Source organism: Periplaneta americana, chromosome 17 (assembly GCF_040183065.1).
Source record: "Periplaneta americana isolate PAMFEO1 chromosome 17, P.americana_PAMFEO1_priV1, whole genome shotgun sequence".
Taxonomy (NCBI): domain Eukaryota; kingdom Metazoa; phylum Arthropoda; class Insecta; order Blattodea; family Blattidae; genus Periplaneta; species Periplaneta americana.
The window spans coordinates 110090187-110112789 of record NC_091133.1 but is presented as its reverse complement, the minus strand read 5'-3'; the positions used below and the strand labels follow the sequence as shown (position 1 = coordinate 110112789).

Below are 22603 nucleotides of genomic sequence, written 5' to 3'. Positions count from 1 at the left end.
AAGTAGATCGTTCTGATAGGAATCTGTCGTGAAGCGAATGCAGGCGGTGCTTTATTGCGCCATAAAAGCTACCGTTTCCTTTGCGAATAAAAGGAGGTGGGGAAAGCTCATGAGCAATGCGCAAACCGAATAACCTTCGCTAAAAAAATCTGTATGTAAATAAATAAGTCTATATATAAACATGATAAATATTTACAAAGATGCAAAGTAGAACACACCATTTCATAGCCCCCAGTAGTAGGCCTACGTAAGTTCACTGACAGCTAGGAATACGGTATTACATTTCCAAAAAATTTAATTATAAAATAACATTTTAGAAATGATTTCTAAGTGTTCAATAATCAGTTTCTTGGTATTGAAAATACGAGTAGTTACAGGCCCCATAATTTCGTCCTTGAAGAAGATAAAATTGGTGCCACGTTTCCCTGAGTAGTGATATTAGTAGTATTAGTAGTGGTAGTAGTAGTAGTAGTAGCAGTTGTAGTTCGTAGTAGTAGCAGTAATAGTGATAGTGCTAGTTGCAGTTCGTAGTAGTGGTAGTGGTAGTTGTAGTTCGTAGTAATAGCAGTAATAGTGGTAGTGATAGTTGTAGTTAGTAGTAGTGGTAGTTGTAGTTCATAGTAATGGCAGTAATAGTGGTAGTGATAGTTGTAGTTCGTAGTAGTGGTAGTGGTAGTTGTAGTTCGTAGTAATAGCAGTAATAGTGGTAGTGATAGTTGTAGTTCGTAGTAGTGGTAGTGGTAGTTGTAGTTCGTAGTAATATCAGTAATAGTGGTAGTGGTAGTTGTAGTTCGTAGTAATAGCAGTAATAGTGGTAGTGATAGTTGTAGTTCGTAGTAGTGGTAGTGGTAGTTATAGTTCGTAGTAATAGCAGTAATAGTGGTAGTGATAGTTGTAGTTCGTAGTAGTAGTAGTGGTAGTTGTAGTTCGTAGTAGTGGTAGTGGTAGTTGTAGTTCGTAGTAATAGCAGTAATAGTGGTAGTGGTAGTTGTAGTTCGTAGTAATAGCAGTAATAGTGGTAGTGATAGTTGTAGTTCGTAGTAGTGGTAGTGGTAGTTGTAGTTCGTAGTAATAGCAGTAATAGTGGTAGTGATAGTTGTAGTTCGTAGTAGTGGTAGTTGTAGTTCGTAGTAATAGCAGTAATAGTGGTAGTGGTAGTTGTAGTTCGTAGTAATAGCAGTAATAGTGGTAGTGATAATTATAGTTCGTAGTAGTGGTAGTGGTAGTTGTAGTTCGTAGTATAATAGCAGTAATAGTAGTAGTGGTAGTTGTAGTTCTTAGTAGTAGCAGTAGTAGTGGTAGTAGTTACAGTAGTATGGTAAACTATTTTATTAGGCGCTGCCAAATTGTACAGGTTATTCAGTTTCGAAGTTCGACGTGGCGAAAATGGCTGAACAATTTTGCGTGCATCTTACCAATGTTCATTCTAAGCCAGTATTTTATGAACATGTGATATGCGACTTTTTATACTTATTCTATAACCATTTTGAAGCCATTTGTTTGGAATTACTAATATTAGTTAAACATTATTGCAGGTATTACATATGATACTACTACCATTAAAATTATATTGTTAATTATAAGTGCATGGTCATGAAAATAGATTAACTGTTCTATAATAGGTGATGCTGAATCTTATAAATTTATATTACCATATACGACAATAATATTTTGTATATTATTGTTCTTTGTTGTAATTTTTTATATTTGTGTTTAGAAGTTGCTAATTTATGAGGCATAGTACAATTTATTTTACGCATTACACAAAATGTATGTGTCATGGAACACTTCTTCCGAACCCATGTAAACATACAGGGTGACAAGTAAATAATAAAATTAATTTCGTAGGATTATTCTTTGAGATATTTCAAACGAAAAAATTTATTACAGTTTTGCTCGTTTTTACTTCCTTTTCGAGATAAAGTTGTTTTATTTGAAACATCTCATAATTTTGGGAAATCCATTGATTGAATTCCCAATATTCTCAGTCAATTTAAGAGAGCAGTGTGTTATGATAATAAAAGATTGAAGGAATTTAAATTTTGTCCTTTAAATGTGCAGAAATTTGATCCGAGCGAATCAAACGTAAAATTCCTTTGCAGAACGTAAAGTTACATTTTGTACGGATCAAGTTTCTTTCTGATAAATACATTTTCTTGTTTTCTAATGACGTGCTTGCTACCAAATTCTTATATTGTAGCACTCATTTCCAACTGCCTAGCTTTGGTTTGTTTGTTCACTGTTGCGCGTTGATCAGAGCTTTAGGTAACCAAACGCAGGCCTCTACTCATAACTTACTGAATTGCAAGAAAGAATCGACAAGAGCAACATTACATAGCAACCCAATAGGAGACAACTACGCCGCTCAATTGCTACTTCCGTGAGAAAACTCCACGTGACCCTGCCAATGCTGCCACAACTTTTACAATCTCGTTTATATCGCTCTGCTTTTTGTTCGGTCGTAGGCATGATTCAGCATATAAGATATTGTTGTTGTTTGTATTTTGTTTTTTATTGTCTCTCTTGTTTCCTTTTCCAAACTCATTACTTCAAAGGATATAATATGTACAGGATGTCCGATTTAAGCCGTTGATTTTTGTTTAGGCAGCCCAAACATCAGTCCAGATATGTGGGAAGTTTTAATAGTTTCGCAGGCGGAATCGGGGGTGTGCATTAGTGTTCTGCAATGCTCGAACATGAGAGAAGCAACCAAGACATTACAAACTTCTTTTTGTTTCATATGGAAAACTAATCGCAAGATCTGTGCTAAAATCCTTAAGCTGCTAAAACATGAAGAGGTGGGAGTGAAAGACAGCGAATATTTGAAGGGTTCAGGACCATAGTGGGCTAAGCACCAGTTACTAAAACCGTAGAAAGCAAGGGTTAAAATGAAGTTATTACCATAATTCAATGGAAACATATAGCAAGTAATATAAAGTATACACTTTAAAACTAAATTATATGTCAATCTTCATTAAATTATGGTATTCACTTAACTTTAACCCTTACTTTCTCCGTTTTTAATAAATGGCGCTTGGCCCACTATGGCTCTGAACCCTTCATTTTATAACAAGGTGGAATAAACATGACAGGCCTATTTCTGCAGAGCGAACATGGGCAAATATCGAACTTCGCCTTACTCGACAAACTTGAACCGAACATACCGGTTGTAATGTACGAAGCTAGCGTGTGTTAAACATCTGCATTCAATCCGATAAGTATTTTCTTTCGGATTTATAGTCGCATTTATCATTGGATAGTGTTTTATTGAGTCATTTGCTCTTCTTATGGTCCCGGTATTATTTCTTAATATGTAAGTTATCTCCAATCTCTCAGATTAATTTATTTTGTTTCATTGGGAGTGGTCTTTGTTGTAGTCTCTGTTGCCTCTGTCGTGATCCTTATCGTGGTCCTTTGTGTTTGACGTAGTCTTTGCTGTCTTTGTCGTGGTCATTTTATCATGGTCTTAGTTTCTTTACCGTGGTACCTATTGTGGTCCTTATCTTTTTCTTGGTCCTACATTTGTCACTTCAAAATATTGTTTTCCCCATTAGGCAAATTACTTAAGGGGAGAGGATGGTATTTTTTAAAACCTTTTTCCTATTTGATGTAAAATATTAATTTTTTGTATGTAGAGAGCTCATAGCTGTGGTAACTCAACCAAATAAAATATTTTGAAAAGAAAAATATTTGGGGGCCCAAATTTGAAAAAAAAATATACCCAATGTAGGATTGTACTAAACCGATATATCTAAACCGTTTTTAAAGATAAATTCAAACAATTTTTTGCAATGTAGTTGCAAAAGCATGTTCTACAAACTGTCTGTAACAGAATTTTTATATTAGTCCCTACGTCTGCAAAATAAACAATTAAAATTTAATAACAATTTCCTGATTTCCTTTATTGCAAACAAACGGACGTATTTTAAAAATGAAATCAATTAAAAAAATTCTGTTACAGAGAAAAGTTTCCTAATAGTCTAAAGAATGTGTGTTCCTAAATTTCAAGCATGTATCTTTAATAGTTCAGAAATTATATCCATTTTTGTCTGGCAATGTAGCAAAAAAAATGAAGTTGCTGGAAACTGATAAAAACTGGTGTGTGATTTAAAAATCCATAGCGCAGGAAGTTTAAAAATGACGTCTCTACATCCGATAAGGGCACAAATACCCACAAAATGTTATGCAGTGCATTCCACACATATCAAAGGGTATTTTAAAGAAAACAAATTTTTTCGAAAATTTAATTTACCGGAAACAACAATAAAAGTGGGCGAGTGATTTAAAAATTCATAACGCAGGAAGTTTAAAAATGGCGACTCAACATCCGATAAGGGCACAAATACCCACAAAATGTTATGCTGTGCATTCCACACATATCACAGGGTATTTTATAGAATTCTTTTTTTTTTTTTTTTTTTTAATTTACTCATTTTTCACCAAAAAATACATCCTCTCCCCTTAAGTATCACATGATATTTTCAGTCCAGAGTAGGGTTCCCATTCGTTCCGTTTTTCCGGGACAACCCCGTTTTCTGATCATATGTCCCGGTGTCCCGACTTTTTTTTTCAAATGTTCCTCTTTTGAATAGCCTTCCTAAAAAAGTGGATTGCAAAAGTTGTTCTCTTTTCAATAAGTAGCGCTCCTGGTGACTAATTCAAAGAATATTATTTCTATTGCAATGTTGGTGATACTTAAAGTGATGCTCTTTTCTTCTCTCTCCATGCCGAATGGGCATTAGGATGTATCCCATTTCCGATTATATTCAGTATCATAGCATCATAGCCGGAAGTTGAGGTTGTATACTGCTTTATAATTTTGTACCGTTTTTCATCATGCCGACACGTAAATGCAGTATAAACGATAGCATCAGAAGAGAATTCCCATTCATCGAAGGTGCGGATGAAAATGTGGAATGTACATTGTGCAATTCTAGATTTCGCATTTCACATGGTTGTCGGTCAGACACAGTCAACCACGTCCATAAATCTGAGAAATACTTGAATGCATCTTAAAATATTATCTTCTCTCTTGTTTACAGTACCTATCTTCAAGTTATATTTTAATAATAATAATCTATACTAATAATAAATCTGTAGCCAAAATTTTTCTGGTAATTTTCGATTTTCCAAAAATAATCGGTGTTAACATGTATGATTAACCATCCTGAAACCGAAAATCGCTTTTTTGACATTTTTGTTTGTATGTCTATCTGTCTGTCTGGATGTTTGTTACCTTTTCACGCGATAATGACTGAACCGATTTATATGAAAATTGAAATATAAATTAAGTTCTTTGTAACTTATATTTTAGGCTATATGGCATTCAAAATTCTTTATTTAAAAGGGAGGTTATAAGGGGGCTTGAATTAAATAAATCTAAATATCTCCCTTATTATTAATTTTTGTGAAAAATGTTGCATAACAAAAATGTCTTTAAAAATTATTTCTGATACGTTTCATTCCAAGCAAAATTTTGATGGGACCAAATTGCACCAAAAACGGATGTTCTCTGAACCAAATGATCATATTTTAATTATTTGCATGTAATAACAATTAAGAAATATGTTAAAGGAATTATCATTGCACTAAATGATCGCATTTTAATTATTTCAATACAATTTAAATTAAGTGACAATTAAACCATTTATCCTTCTATCAAACACGAATGTTCCCGGGACCAGATGTCCTATTTTATTCGTGTAATTACTTTATATTTATTTCTAACAAGTGCAGCGGAGCCCACGGGTACAGCTAGTAATAATAATAATAATAATAATAATAATAATAATAATAATAATAATAATAATAATTTCAAGGCTTGCCGAATGGGCATTAGGATGTATTTTTATAATTATATTAAAATGTGATTGTGATGTATGTGATCAATTTATTTAAAAATGTGTCCCGTTTTTTTACAAAATGTCCCGGGTTTTTAAGTAAAAAAAATTGGAAATGTCCCAGTGTTTTAAAATTACATTATGGGAACCTTAGTCCAGAGGGATTTCTTTATAACGATAACTTGTCTGCAATAATGCTGCATTTTATAGGACGCGTCATATTGTAAAGGATAATTTTGATACGTGTTTCAAGTGATTTTTTTTTATCACGTCTATTGCTAATAGAAATTAACTTCTTTCTTCTTGCATGTCTTCTGAATATAGGTTTTCCTTTCTTTATATTGGAAGTCTTCGTCCTCTTCTTCAGTTTCCAGGCATGTTTTCCACTCCAACTTCAGTATTAACTTTTAAGATCCTCTCTGGCATGCACTCATGCAATCTGTCTTGGCTTGTTTATCTCAGTACAAAATGGTCGTGTTGTTTTCAAGAACCGGAGAATTTTATTGGGTTTAATTATGTGGTGGAATGTAGTGTTTGGTATTAATATCTTTATTAACTGCTGATAGACATTCCGTCCTGTTTGATTGTGTGGCTATTAGTGTAATCAGCGGGGTCAAGAATCAGGCAGCCAGAAATGACAAGAAAAGTTTAGCATACTTGACACAAGTCAGTGACACTTTCATGGAGAATTCCTCTCCGATAGTGCTTTGTTTGCATAGACTGGACTTCGACGGCACTCATGGATCATTCCGCCTCTTCATGTATTTCACCATTACTTCACTATTGGGAGTGGGGGACACTACGACCCAGAACTGCGACCTAGAAGAATTAGGTACATTCCGTTTACTTTCTAACTCATTTCGTTAACTAAAATACGAGGAATATTCATAAAGTAAATTCCGTTTTATTGTAGCAAAAATGACAATGTCGTTGCAGGATTTGTTTACAACAGTTTGAAACTACAAACTCTGATTTATTTTTCCACATAGTTGCCGGCTAAATTGAGACTCTTATCATAGCGTTTAACGAGATTTTGTCATAAAAGTTTTCCGTTTGTGACTGAAGCCAACCTATGATGCTGACGCTGGACTGACAACTCTTCTTCATCGTCAAAGCGCTGCGATGCAACCCACGTCATCATATGCATGAAAAGATGGTAATCACTAGGCGCCAAATCAGGGCTGTATGGAGGATGGCCAAACACTTCCCTGTTGAAATTTGCAATTCGGACACATTACGTTTTGCAGTATGCGGATGGGCGTTTTGTGCAAAAAAATACCCCAGAGCACAACATGATGGATTTTAGTCGTTTTACAGTTTTCGCCACAAGAAACCATATCTCACAGCTGGCGGGATTCTCAATTAGAGTACATTTTGAAAATGCATAGCACGACGAATAACAGCCGTACGATCCTCTCTATACTACAGATCGAAGCGAACTGATTCACGCAACTTTCACTGCAAAAACGGCGTCGCTATACCGATTACAGTGCACTCTATATGAAAACGGAAGTTACTTTTATGAATAGACCTCGTAAGATCCGCTGAGTATTGAGATTTCAAGCGGGCAACCCTATTCGTCCCTAGACAATGACCTTACGTGCCTCTCCAGCCAGCGATCGGAAAAGTATGTGGAAAGATAATAGTATGAAGATCGTGAGGATTGGTGCTGATGCATAACGTTGGGTCCTTGGAGGACCGCGAGAAAAAACTCAACCCCAACAGCCGTCTCGTCCGTCATAAGTGTCACTATGAATTTTTCAATTAAAAATTCCAGGCCTGACCGTGACCCAAACCCAGACAGGCTGCGTGACAATTCAAAAGATCACCCAGCCACAGTTTGCTGTCTCTGTCCAAATTTTTATCTTGTAGTAGATGTGAAAATTATCCATTGGCGGCCCTATAATGACTCCATATCTGTCACAGATTTGTATTAAAACAGGTTTTTCTTGCTGGAATAGAATATTTAAAAGTAGTAATAATAATAATAATAATAATAATAATAATAATAATAAAAATAATAATAATAATAATAATAATAATAATAATAATAATAATAATAATGATTCTCGGAAGTAAATTAAACGCAGAATAAATATTGGAAATGCTGTTATTATTCGTTTGAGAAGCTTTTGTCATCTGAAGGGTACACTAGAATAACGATCAAGGTCCATTTTAGAAAGTTTCGAGAAAAACGAATTTTAAAGTTTAATCACGGAATACTTGGTTATGTGTGTATTTAATATAAATTGACGTTGTGAATGTCATGAACGGTGATTTCTTATTATTAGCTAGACCACATGATAGTACTTCCTTTCCACTATAAGATAGCATTATTTATTAACTCAATTTCGATTTTTGATGGACCTTGATCGTTTTTCCCGTGTACCCTTTATCTAGTCTGCTGTTAAAAAATCTGAAAGTTACAATTTATAAAACAGTATATTACCGGTTGTTCTGTATGGTTGTGAAACTTGGACTCTCACTTTGAGAGAGGAACAGGGACTAAGAGTGTTTGAGAATAAGGTTCTTAGGAAAATATTTGGGGCTAAGAGGGATGAAGTTGCAGGAGAATGGAGAAAGTTACACAACGCAGAACTGCACGCATTGTATTCTTCACCTGACAAAATTAGTAACTTTAAATCCAGACGTTTGAAATGGACAGGGCATGGACAGGAAATGCATATAGAGTGTTAGTTGGGAGGCCAGAGGGAAAAAGACCTTTGGGGAGGCCGAGACCTAGATGGGAGGATAATATTAAATGGATTTGAGGGAGATGGGATATGATAGAGACTGGATTAATCTTGCACAGGATAGAGACCGATGGCGGACTTATGTGAGGGGGGCAATGAACTTCCTTAAAAGCCATTTATAAGTATGTAAGTAAATAATAATAATAATAATAATAATAATAATAATAATAATAATAATAATAATAATAATAAGAGGTATCATTTTAAATTTTTGCTTGAGGAGTAAGATTCTTTTAGGGAATACCTCATAGAGTATATCTTGTATGGCATAGGCCTATTCCCTCCCAATTACCATTGAAATGAACTATTTTCCATCCCATAAAATGGAGTAAACTAGATCGATGTGTTTATACTGTATATACAAGGTAAACCGTAAGTAATGTCACTACTTTCAAGGTGTTATTCTTTGAGATATTTCAAACAAACAAGTTTAATATAATTTTGTCCGTTTTTGCTTTCTTTTCGAGAATATAATTGTTTTATATGAAACATTTCATAGCGTGTTTTGGGAAAGCCATTGATTTAATTCCCAATATGCTCAGTCAATTTAAGAGAGTGTATTATGATAATAAATGATTAAAAGAATTTTAGTTTTGTCCTTTAGATGTACAGAAATTTGATCCGAAAAAATGTAACTTTTCACTCTGAAAAGGAATTTTAATATGCTACATTTGTTCGGATCAAATTTCTGCACATTTAAAGAACAAAACTAAAATTCTTTCAATTATTTATTATCATAATACACTGCTCTCTCTTAAATTGACTGAGCACATTGGGAATTAAATCAATGGGTTTACCAAAACACACAATGAGAAATTTGATATAAAATAATTTATCTCGGAAAGAAACAAAAACGAGCAAAACTGTATTAAACTTTTTGTTTGAAATATCTCAAGGAATACCACCTGAAATTAATGATATTACATACGATTCATTCTGCAAATCTGGGCCCAGATAATGAGTAAGTCTGGGTGGGGAGCTTAATTTAATATATGAAATACTGACCGACAAAGATATATTATGTTCCAGAATCAAATGTATGGTCGGAATAAAAACAAGAAATAGCCTTTTAAATGACAAAATTCGTCGGACTTCTCCATTGAGGACCAGAGCAAATCCCATATTGATCTGTCCGACGCAGTACATCCAACTCCTGGCAGATAAAACCAGACTGTTGAGCCAGCCACAAAAGCAAAGATACACTTCGGAATAACATAGCATTGAACCTATTTGCCAGCTGATCCCTAGCTGCTCTCGGGTGTGAGTTCGATTCCTGCTTGGGCTTATTATTGATCGGTTTTTTCCGGGGTTTCCCCCAATCGTGAGGCGAATGTCAAGTAATCACGTGGCGAATCCTCGGCCTCATCTTGCCAGATACCACCTCGCTATCACCAAACCCACCGACGCTAAATAACCTAGTAGCTGATGCAGCGTCGTTAAATAATAGACTAAAAAGACATTATCTTATTTGGACTCTCAAAGTATCTATCTCATTTTCACTGAGATCTCTGACGCCATTCTTCGAATGACAATACAAATGAGCGACTTTTGCATTTAAGAACATCAAAATGGTCTATCGATTAATCCCAAAAATTTTGCATAATGTTAGACATTATTATGCCAGTTATTTTGAAATGTAATTTTTTAATTCCCACTGTGAAATTACTTTGAGAAGGTCTAAAAAATGCTTAAAAGATATTTTTGTTTCTAATTAAGCCTACAAAATGTTCCATTTCACGTTAAATGCAATAGAGTCGCTAACCTGAAATATTAACAGATGCCATATTTAGCAAGAAATAGGGAGAACAGTTAAGAGAGGCTTAGTGTATAAAGCGTCAGCACGTAGAGCTGAAAACCCGGGTTCGAATCCCGGTGCCGGAGAGAATTTTTCTCCGTTCTACCTATTCTTCACCATATGGTAATGCAGAATTCCTGCATAGAAATATCATATATACTTTCCACACCTGTGGAGTAACGGTTAGCGCGTCTAGTCGCGAAACCAGGTGGCCCCGGTTCGATTCCCGGTTGGGGCAAGTTACCTGGTTGAGGTTTTTCCCGGGGTTTTCCTTCAACCCAATATGAGCAAATGCTGGGTAACTTTCGGTGTTGGACCCCGGACACATTTCACCGGCATTATCACCTTCATCCCATTCAGACGCTAAATAACCTAAGCTGTTGATAAAGCGCCGTAAAATAACCTACTAAAATAAAAAAAAAATCATATATATTTCGGTACATCACAGTAATATAATAAGCATAAGTAATCACTTTGTGATTCAAGACGGCGCAATGTTCTGTCCGATCCCGGCCACTTAGTCACTCGTAATGAGTGCACCTCTGTACATAGCGTTGGACATTGTGCCACTGTCACATATTCTGTAACACAGTACATGAGGGCAGGCCACCAAAGGGGAACAGAGAGGTAGAACTTAAACTGAGATGGATTCAATCCGGCATCGGAATTTGAATCCGGTGTGGCTTAGTGTATAAAGCGTCAGCATGTAGAACTGAAAGCCCGGGTTCGAATCCCGGTGCCGGAAAGAATTTTTTTTTCCGTTTTACCCATTCTTCATCATATGTTAATGAAGAATTTCTGCACGGAAATATCATATGTACTTGGGTACATCATAGTAATATTTCAGAAATTTATCTTTCTGACTTGCTAATTTTTAATTGAAACAGAATTTCTACTGTCTTCGACAGGAGGCAAAAAGTTTAATAACAATAATAGTCCTAATAATAATAATAATAATAATAATAATAATAATAATAATAATAATAATAATAATAATACTTACTTACTTATTGGCTTTTAAGGAACCCGGAGGTTCATTGCCGCCCTCACATAAGCCAGCCATTGGTCCCTATCCTGAGCAAGATTAATCCATTCTCTATCATCATATCCCACCTCCCTCAAACCCATTTTGTCCACACCTGTGGAGTAACGGTCAGCGCGTCTGGCCACGAAACCAGGTGGCCCGCGTTCGAATCCCGGTCGGGGCAAGTTATGTAGTTGAGGTTTTTTCCGGAGTTTTCCCTCAACCCAATACGAGCAAATGCTGGGTAACTTTCGGTGTTGGACCCCGGACACATTTCACCGGCATTATCACCTTCATATCATTTAGACGCTAAATAACCTAGATGTTGATAAAGCGTCGTAAAATAACCCAATAAAAATAAAAAAATAAAAAAAATCCTTTTTAATATTATCTTCCCACCTATGCCTCGGCCTCCCTAAAGGTCTTTTTCCCTCTGGCCTCCCAACTAACACTCTATATGCATTTCTGGATTCGCCCATACGTGCTACATTCCCTGCCCATCTCAAACGTCTGGATTTAACGTTCGTAATTATGTCAGGTGAAGAATACAATGTGTGCACTTCTGTGTTGTGTAACTTTCTCCATTCTCCTGTAACTTCATCCCTCTTAGCCCCAAATATTTTCCTAAGCACCTTATTCTCAAACACCCTTAACCAATGTTCCTCTCTCAAATAATAATAATAATAATGATAATAATAATAATAATAATAATAATAATAAATTAAATTTTCGATTTAAACAGATGAGCTCGTTTCGAGATCTTGTCAACATATTTAACAGTTTTTCAATCACATCTCTGTGTAATATGCTATGGAAATTCTAAAGAATAAATAGGTGAAGTACTTTGAAATAGAAATGAATACAGCTGAAGTTTCTCCACGGATTTTGTAAAACTAGTTTATTGCTCAATATCGGCACTTGTTGGAGTTACTACATCCTGACAAACATGTAATGTGCATGACGACACGACAATCCAAAATCAAGATCTTCACCATGGCAATGTGGGGGACGCAGCGAAAGCACATTACCTATGCAGACATAATAAAGATATTAGTGGAATACTGCTTACTGCTTAGAGAAATTGTGTTCTCATGTAACTATTAAGTTTCTAAATTGGCAGCATTGATCGGACCGGTCCTATTTCGCGCCAGAACAGAGGGAGGTCTTTTCAGGGAGGATTCAGAAGAGAGGCAAGTTTGTGGATAACGAAAAGTGAACTGCAAATCCAGCTAACCCGGACTGCGTTCTCTGCAAGGAAGTTGAGATTTATGTATTTTTCTTAGAGCCCAGATGCATGTATAGTAACTGTTGTGCGTTGTCATAAGGTGAACTTGTCCTATGGTCATTGCTGTAGGCCTCGGATTTTTAGGCTCGACAACATTTGCAACATTTTTATGTAAAAATCTCTAAATGTATGCAACATGAGAAACTCTCCAGCGATGCTATTGCCTAAAACTAGGGGATTAAAGAACTTATGTTTCAGCCTACGCTAAACGAGCTTAAAAATCCGAGGTCTAATCATCAGACAACAAAGGATTTTCTAGCACCTGGAACCATATGGATATCCTAAGAAAGTTACAGTTCATAACCCTCTACAGTCTGATCCTAACTTCGAATATTGTTTATAGAAACCGAAGTTTCCATACTATGTGTTCATAATTCGAGGCTTCAGTCTCAAAAAGACTATGGAAACGCTAGTCGACAAAGTAGAAAACTGAGACGAGAAATGGCGTCTAGTAATTTTGTCTGAATTTTTCACATGGGCTTTTAGCTCTACAGAGTAAAACTTGGGAAAGAAAGAGCCTCCAGTAATTTTGTCCTGAAGTTTTATTTATTGAAGGACAGGGTGATTTCAGGTCTCGTGAATGCATATACGGGTCTCTCAGCTTTATTTTGTTTCGAAGAAAATAATTCTATGAATTTTTATGCACGATCCTTTAATAATGCCTGCTTATCCACATTTATTTCACCATGGTAACGAAATTGATAACTTCACTCACTGCGATACTCAACTCTAAATTTTATTGGAAAAATTACACTTTAAAATATAACCTACTCCCATTTTGCTGAGAAATTACACATTAACATACTAACCTATAATCAAACTTTCATTTTACTGAAAAATTACACATTAATGTATAATCAACTCTCATTTTATTGGAAAATTACACATTAACATATAATCATCTCATCTCATCTCATCTCAGCTCATCTCATCTCATCTCATCTCATCTCATCTCATCTCATCTCATCTCATCTCATCTCATCTCATCTCATCTCATCTCATCTCATCTCATCTCATCTCATCTCATCTCATCTCATCTCATCTCATCTCATCTCATCTCATCTCATCTCATCTCATCTCATCTCATCTCATCTCATCTCATCTCATCTCATCTCATCTCATCTCATCTCATCTCATCTCATCTCATCTCATCTCATCTCATCTCATCTCATCCCTCATCCCATCTCATCCCTTTCCATCTCATCAGATTTTTTTGTATTCGACAGATATTGGAGAAAAAATGGGAGTATAAGGATACAGTACATCAGTTATTCGTAGATTTAAAAAAGGCATACGACTCGGTTAAGAAAGAAGTTTTGTATACAGTATTCTTATTGAATTTGGTATTTCCAAGAAACTAGTTTGATCAATTAAAATGTGTCTCAGTGAAACACAGACTACAGCAGAGTCCGTATAGACCAGTTTCTGTCTGACGCTTTTCCAATTCACTGCGGGCTAAAGCAAAGAGATGCACTATCACCTTCACTTTTTAACTTTTCTCTAGAATATGCCATTATAAAATCCAGGATAACAGAGATGATTTGGAATTCAACGGGTTACATCAGCTGCTTGTTTATGCATATGACGTGAATATGTTAGGAGAAAATAAAAAAAAAAACTATTAGGGAGAAGATGAGAATTTTACTTCAAGCAAGTAAGGAGATAGGTTTGGAAATAAACTCGTAACCAGAACATAGTTCGAAATAGAAATTAAAAAATTGCAAATTTACCCTTTGAAACAACAATAACAAATGTAAATGACACTCGAGAGGAAATTAAACGCAGAATAAATATGGGAAATACCTGTTATTATTCGGTTAAGAAACTTTTATCATCCAGTCTGCTCTCGAAAAAATGAAAGTTAGAATTTACAAAGAATTATATTACCGGTTGTTCTTTATGGCTGTGAAGCTTGGACTCTCACTTTGAGAGAGGAATAGAGGTTAAGGATGTTTGAGAAGAAAGTGCTCAGAAAAATATTTGGGGCTAAGAGGGATGAAGTTACAGGAGAATGGAGAAAGTTACACAACGCAGAACTGCAAGCATTGTATTCTTCATCTAATACATTTAGGAACATTAAACCCAGATTTGAGACGTGCAGGGCATGTAGCACGTATGGGTAAATCCAGAAATGCATATAGTGTGTCAGTTGGGAGGCCAGAGGGAAAAAGACCTTTGGGGAGGCTAAGACGTCGATGGGAGGATAATATTAAAATGGATTTGAGGGAGGTGGGGTATGATGGTAGGAACTGGATTAATCTTGCTCAGGATAGGGACCGATGGTGGGCTTATGTGAGGGCGGTAATGAACCTGCGGGTTTCTTGAAGGCCATTTGTAAGTAAGTAAGTTGTTTCTGTGACCAGGCCATTAAAATGCAGTTGGTTGCATAACATGTAAACACGTTTAACCGTTGCACGTATCAACCTTAAAGTAATGATGTGAAAGTATTGAAGTATCGTTGAAATAGTTTTGTCCTGGAAGTTAGAAACCCATTAGCATGTTAACCATTAGGTTACGTGTAATTATACACCGATCTAGATAATAATATTCTGTGACGCGAGATTTTTTTGGGTGCTTGAACCTTTATCACCAGGAAAGGGAATCCTATACGTTACCAAGAATTGTGGATATGAGAATAACAAAGCAAGATACGTTGGATGACTTCATTTCTAAGGCACGGAAAATACCCACAAATCTCAATCATAGAGCATTATTTAAATTATCTTATAGTTATACATAAACTAATGATTAACATTCTAATGGATTTTTAAGTTCCTGAGCAAACTTTCAACTCAAATGCAATAATGTCCCTTCGTCACTTAAGCTTGACGTGACCAATATTTACAGTGTTCATGTTAACACGAAATGGACACCATATAAGTGTGAAATCACAAATATTTCATGTTTATAAATACAGGTTGATCCGTTTGGGTATGGATAAAATAAAACACAGTAAAACATTTACTACTGGACTTTATTTGTTGAAACCTTATGCATACAACACTGAAAGATGGGAGATTCCTCAGAGCTCAACATGACCCCTATTGCGCACCCTGCACAACTCATAACGGTGATGCAATTCAGCCCATGTCCGTTGTAACATAAGAGAGGAGATTTGTTGAAAAGCTTTTGTAATTTTTACTCTCAGATCATCAATGTTCTTGGGTTTCTGTGAATAGACAATGTATTTAACAAAACCCTACACGAAAAAGTCAGGAGGGATTAGATCTGGGAAGTTTGGGGACCAAGCCAAGAGATAGCTGCTTCTCGTACTGGGTTTCGCCTGCGACCTCCTGCATGTATTTTAGCACAGAACCTGTTTCTACAAATGTTCGATACCACAACATTATGGAATCATATTTAGGTACATTACGCACACCATATTCACGTCGAAATTCCCTTTGAACTTTTTTAACACTCTAAAATTTAGCATACCAAAGAACACATTGTGCTCGCTGTTGATTTGTAGTAGCCATTTTAATCATCTACGGTTTTCATTTGTCCTTTCAGATTATGCATTGTTGATTGTCATATATGGAAACTCCCATCTTTTAATCATAACATAACCAGCAAGAAATTTTTCCTACTCTCATAATAGCTTTATAATAATAAATTAATATTATCCATATCCAAACGGATCATACTGTATAATTTAAATAATTTGCGAACCTGTATTGGGGTTATCGTCAGCATAAGCTTTAAATCTTTGAAACTGATCTTTGTTCACAAATAACTAATCATGTTTAGGCACGTTTACAAAGATTTTACATAATTAAAAGAACATTTATTGTGAATTATCGTATGTCACAAGGTTTCATCACACATGAAGGCATCATTATGAAATTAGTCTAAATACGTTTAGGATATTGCTTATCCCTTTACCAGACCATTTTTTGTAGTCTTATAAAAATTAAACTTTAAGTATATCAAGAAAATTGTGCTCTTAAAGTCTCTGATATATTTTAAGAAATTTTAATTTGACACGTTGAGCTCAAATTTTTGATGGGAAGTATTCTTCCCACCGCCCATAAGAGAACCATCGACATCTCCTCGTCCTGATCTTCACTACCGTACCACAGTCTAGACTCTAGTATATACAGTCGCGAAGCTCAATACGTAGTAAGTATGCAAACATTAGATAGTTGCTTACCACTAGGATCGCTAATATCGCCTATTACAGGCAATGCAAAATAGAACCGTCACAGTCTATTGTTTCTAGCACCCTCAAAACTCAAGATTCGTGACTGTATATGGTAGACTGTGACCGTACTATCTGTAGTTGAATTATGTACAGTCTTAGATACCGATACTTTATAAGTCCCAGAAAAGAGGCAGTGCGCATGATCAGAGGACGAGCGACCTGGTTCACAAGAAAAGGACTAGTTGAAGTAATAAAATTAATTTTGTGTCATTGTATGATCATGCGCACTGCCTCCTTTCTGGGACATTATTCAGGATTGTTGTTATCATCTATACAAAAAGTAAGAATAACTATTGCGCACTAGAATTTTCGGTATACAAAGACGCTGCAGGATCACTTGTCCTCTGGTAGTCAATTTCTCCTGCCATAATTCCACTTTACCTACATTATTCACTATCACCACTTTAGAAAATACCAGAAAAATACAGCAGCTTATCATATTTATTTTATTTATTCATTTGTTGTTGAACATAACAGGCAAAGCCCAATTACAATGTTCACGACTAACAAATTAATTTATAACACATAAACAAGGAAAAGGAAACATACACTTATTAAAAACTGAAACATAATAGAAATAGGAGAAAGAAAAAAAAAAAGAAATTGAAATAATGTGGTGTGAAAGTAGCTTCAAATTAACTAATAACAATATTCTGTAAACTATGATAACAAATAATTCTGTATCTAGAGAAATTCATATTGGAAATATTAGCATTCGGATGAGGATGTAATTTATTTGAAAAACTGGGGAATTTTTGTGGGATTCAGTATTTGTCCTTGGTATGTAAAATAAATTTCGAAATTTCGTTTTAAGCTTAGATGCATATAATGTTATATAATAAAATAAATCAAAACAGTCCAACTTATTGTTAATAATTTTATAAAGAAAGTTTAAAGATTGACAATTTCGTCGAATCTGCAAACTAGTAAAATGGAAATGTTGAAGCATTGTAGCATAACTCTCATAGGTAGGATAATCATTATGAACTCTGTAATATAACCATTTTAGAAATGTATTTTGAATTTTTTCTAGTAACAGAATATATTTGTTAGTAACTGGGTTCCAGATAACAGCAGCATACTCTAATTTAGATCGAACAGTGGAATTATACAAAATTATTATAATTTTGACTTTAAATTTACAAGAATTTCTCATAACAAAACCTAAACTTTTATAGGACAAATTTATAATATTATTAATATGACTATGAAATGTAAAATTACTCCTAAATAATATACCTAAATCTTTATGTTCATTTTCTGCTGGTAAAACTTTTGCCTCTATTTTATATGCAAATTTAATTGTATTTTTCAACCTAGAAAAGGTCATATGTATACACTTATTAATATTAAATAATAATTTATTATTAATACTCCAAATATGCAAGTTTGTAATATCTGTTTGAAGTAGCTTACAATCTGATATAGTTTTGATTTCTTTATACAATTTAATATCATCCGCAAATAATAACATTTTGGAATGTTGTACACAATTCACAATATCATAACAAACAATAAAAACAATAATGGACCAAAATTGGAACCTTGAGGCACACCGGAATTTACCGTAAAAGGCTTAGAAGTATGTCCATGAAAGTTCACAACTTGTACTCTTCCTTTCAAGTAAGATTTAATTAACGATAGCAATGGGAAAGAAAATCCAGATTGTTTCAATTCTGATAAAAGAATATCATGGTCAACCTTATCAAATGCTTTCTGAAAATCTGTATAAATAACATCAACTTGTAATTTATTATGTAGTTGGGTTGAAACAAATTGAGAGATCAAAAGCACGAGGTTTCTCCTGTAGAAGTTAGGCTGAGAAATTAGTAAAAGAGTTTTCTTGAATGAATGTCCACCCCCAAAACCAAGGTGATTAAAAACGTCATATCGAAGATGACGAATTTGAAGCCATGTCAGTATCAGAAGTCAAGTAGTAGAAGGAAGGCTGTAATGTTAATTCACTCGACCTTGTATTCTGTGCAGGAGTATGGTTTGTCGGCGACACTTGACGTATCTCCAGTTAAGCACCGTTGAGGACGGGCGCAAGCACCAGGCCACACTATCCGTCAAGTTCTCCTTCAGTGACGACTTCAGAGAACATCGCTGCTAGTGTCTCCTCATACTGGTATGTCTTAGTTATGTGGACCCGCCACAGTGGACTGTGGATTTTGTAAGCAAACGAAATTGTGCTGCACTTTAAAGTTATGTGTGTGTTTGAGTGTAGACCTATACACGTAATATCATTAATTTCAAGTGGTTATTCTTTGAGATATTTCAAACATAAAAGTTTAATACCGATTTTGCTCTTTTTGCTTCCCTTTCGAGATAAAAATTGTTTTATATGAAACATTTCATAGCGTGTTTTAGTAGAGCCATTGATTTAACTTCCAATATGCTCAGTCAATTTAAGAGAGCAGTGTATTATGATAATAAAATATTGGAAAGAATTTTAGTTTTGTCCTTCAAATGTGCAGAAATTCATAATGAAAAATTAACATTTTTCAGATCAAATTTCTGCACATTTAAAGAACAAAAGTAGAGAAAAAGAAAATCTACGAACCCACGATTCAGTACCTATCGGTGAAATACAACATAGAAAAAAATCACAGTTACCGGTCTCTCGGAGCGAGAGGCACCATTCCGAAAGCCTTTGTAAAGTGGAGCGAAAAATACAAGCTGAAGAGAGATCTTCAAGATGCCATCGTTACCACCATAATAAAATTTTCTGTAGCGATATTTCGTCAGCATCTTTATGGTGTACATTCAATTTGAATTATATTTGGTTCTATTTTTTTTTCTTATGTCTTATCACTTTTGTCTGAAACCTGTTTATTCAATTTTTCATTTAAATATTATTGTGAGCTAGTCTGTGTCGTAGGGCAAACCCAAAATATTGGGTCAGACCAATAAATTAATTAAATCTTTCAATAATTTATTATCGTTTTTGAATTTTGAATTCATTTTTGTGTGTATTCCAATAAGTTATATGATAATAAAAATACAAAAAGTAAAGTTTGACATTTCCGTCTTTGACTTATTTATTAAAATATCAACAAAGTTATTTTTGCTAATTTATGACAAGCATTTATTTAAGAAAGTTCATTTTGATTTTTCACATCTTCAAACATTGTTACATAATAGGTTTCAGTTGTATAGCTGTCACTATTTCAACGATCGTATGCAGTCATAATGTCAATTCATTTTATTTCATAATCTGTTACACGCTATTCTTGTTACTTCATACTGTGTTCTTCCATTAACGTTCAGTACACCATTCTAGGAGTTCAGTTATATATTTTTTTTCATCACTGGTTTTTCTAAATATGTAATCACAGAATTCTTTTAAAAACATTTCTTGTACATTTTGTAAAAGAATGCATATTTAATTTTTTTCCACATTCCTAAATAAACAAGTATTACCTACAGCTGTTCCATATTCATATAATCACTGCGTAAAGTACATATTTAACAATCTACCCATAACATAGTGAAGACAGAAAAGCATGTATTTCGTAAAATTTATTATCTACTGTACTATAGACAATTTTAGTATGATATTTTAAGACAAATTATATGTAAGTCTTGATAATTATTTTTAATCTTTATTTTTCTATTCGAGGGTTGTGTTAAAGGTTTTCTTTTTAAGTTTTTTTTTTTTAATTTAAACAATTTTTAAAGTTTGTAAAAAATTTTAAACTCTTTGCAGTAGGTAATATGGACATATATATATATATATATATATATATATATATATATATATATATATATATATATATATATATATATATCCACATATTTGTATGATGATGTCCATAACAAGGGGCGAAAACGTTCACGTGTAATAAGATATATTAGCAAAAATAACTTTGTTGACATTTTAATAAATAAGTCAAAGACGGAAATATCAAACTTTACTTTTGTATTTTTATTATCATTATGACTTATTGGAATACACACAAAAATGAATTCAAAATTCAAAAATGATAATAAGTGATTGAAAGAACTATACTTTTTTCCTTTAAATGTGCAGAAATTTGATCTGAAAAAAAAAAAAATGTAACTTTTCGTTCTGAAAAAGAATTTTAAAATGTTACATTAGTTTGGATCAAATTTCTTCACATTTAAAGGACAAAACTAAAATTCTCTGCTCTCTTAAATTAACTGAGCGTATTGGGAATTAAATCAATGGCCCTTGCCACCAGCGGACCGAAAGTGATGATATGCGTCTAGTAGAATTTTGAAGGAGTGATTCACTGAGAGTTTGTTCCAATCGGGCGTGCAGTAGATCTTTATTGTCAACAGCTAGAACGAGTTCATGAAATTATGAGAGAGAGATATCCGCCATAGTTAATCGAAATAGAATTCTCTTGGAATAGGACAATGTGAGACCCCATATCGCTCGAACAAGCATGAACAAAATCCAGTAATTGAGAGAAATCGAACCATACCCAGCCATCATTTTGCGCCTTCAGAGTACCATGTGCTTCATCCACTGCCCACTTTCTGCGTCGAAGGAATTTCAGAAACTTGGAAGACGTCGAAATGGATATCACGGAATTCTTCGCAACACACCAGAAACCAGTATCGTCGAGCGATAACAAACCTCGCTGAACGGTGGTTCAAGGTATTTGAAGATTAGATAAATTTCTTGTTATAACACATTCAAACTAAAATTTTACTCCAAAATCGACATTACTTATGGGAGAGTTTCTGCAGTTTTGAATAGAGAAACTGTATGATAATTTCCATAATAATATCTCCGACTTCATATAATAGGTCTTTAATTTCGTGTTTCAACCGTGTGTTCAGGCTATTTTAATGTCTGCAGCGGTCGGAACAGATTGCAAGCTCCAATATCAGCGTGATGTCACTCAAGATCTGAAGAGTCGTCGAATCTGTTGAGTCCTTTGTAACTGGCTATTTCTTGAACTGGACACTAGCCAGGAGTAACTGTCACTACAGATTAATAACCTGAAAGTCTTAGACTCAGTCTTAGACTTAGTCTGGGGACTCAAATTCCTGCTCTTAAACAAAGATATTAATATACAATTAACACTGGAAGTCTTACGGACCTGTATCATACCGACCCTAGCATATGGCAGCCAAACCTGGTCGTTGACTAAAAAACAAGCACAGAAGATACAGGTATGCCAACGCAAAATGGAAAGAAAGATATTAGAGATTAAACTACAGGACAAAGTAAGAAATGAAGAACTGAGATTAAAAAGCGGTATCGAAATGGCCCGCAAGACAGCGAGGAGATTAAAATGGAAATGGGGAGGACATGTAGCTAGACTACCCGCAGACAGATGGGCATACGCCACTACAGTCTGGGACCCAAGGAGGGGAAGAAGAGAAAGGGGAAGACCAAGCAGGAGATGGGCACACGTGAAAGGACCGCAGTGGACGCGTATTGCGAGAGACAGAGAAAAGTGGAAATACATAATTTTAGATTTAGAATAAGTAACAGTAGCACACAAAACAGTGAAGTGAAGTAAAGTGAAGTGAAGTGAAGTGAGGAGAAGTGAAGTGACTCAACTTTGAGTAAGGGCCACAGGGACTAGCTCACCTCGGGAGCAAAAGTAGAGCTGCCCTACCGATGGTAGGAGGCCCTTGCCTGCTAAGAATGTAATGGACTTTTCTAATTCTAATTCTAAGTCTTAGGCAATATTACCTTGATGAAGGAACCTGCTACCGCCTAC

The 22603-nt window shown here is 34.8% G+C and overlaps 1 protein-coding gene across 2 annotated transcripts in view; it reads left to right on the top strand.

Annotated features, from left to right (window-relative positions):
* Positions 1-22603, top strand: part of LOC138692708 (dicarboxylate carrier UCP2-like) — a 122655-nt gene that overhangs the window by 44538 nt on the left and 55514 nt on the right. For both annotated transcript variants that reach the window (XM_069815864.1, XM_069815863.1), the window contains exon 2: positions 18885-19026. The gene's annotated coding sequence lies outside the window, so the exon portion shown is untranslated. The remainder of the gene's footprint in view (positions 1-18884; positions 19027-22603) is intronic.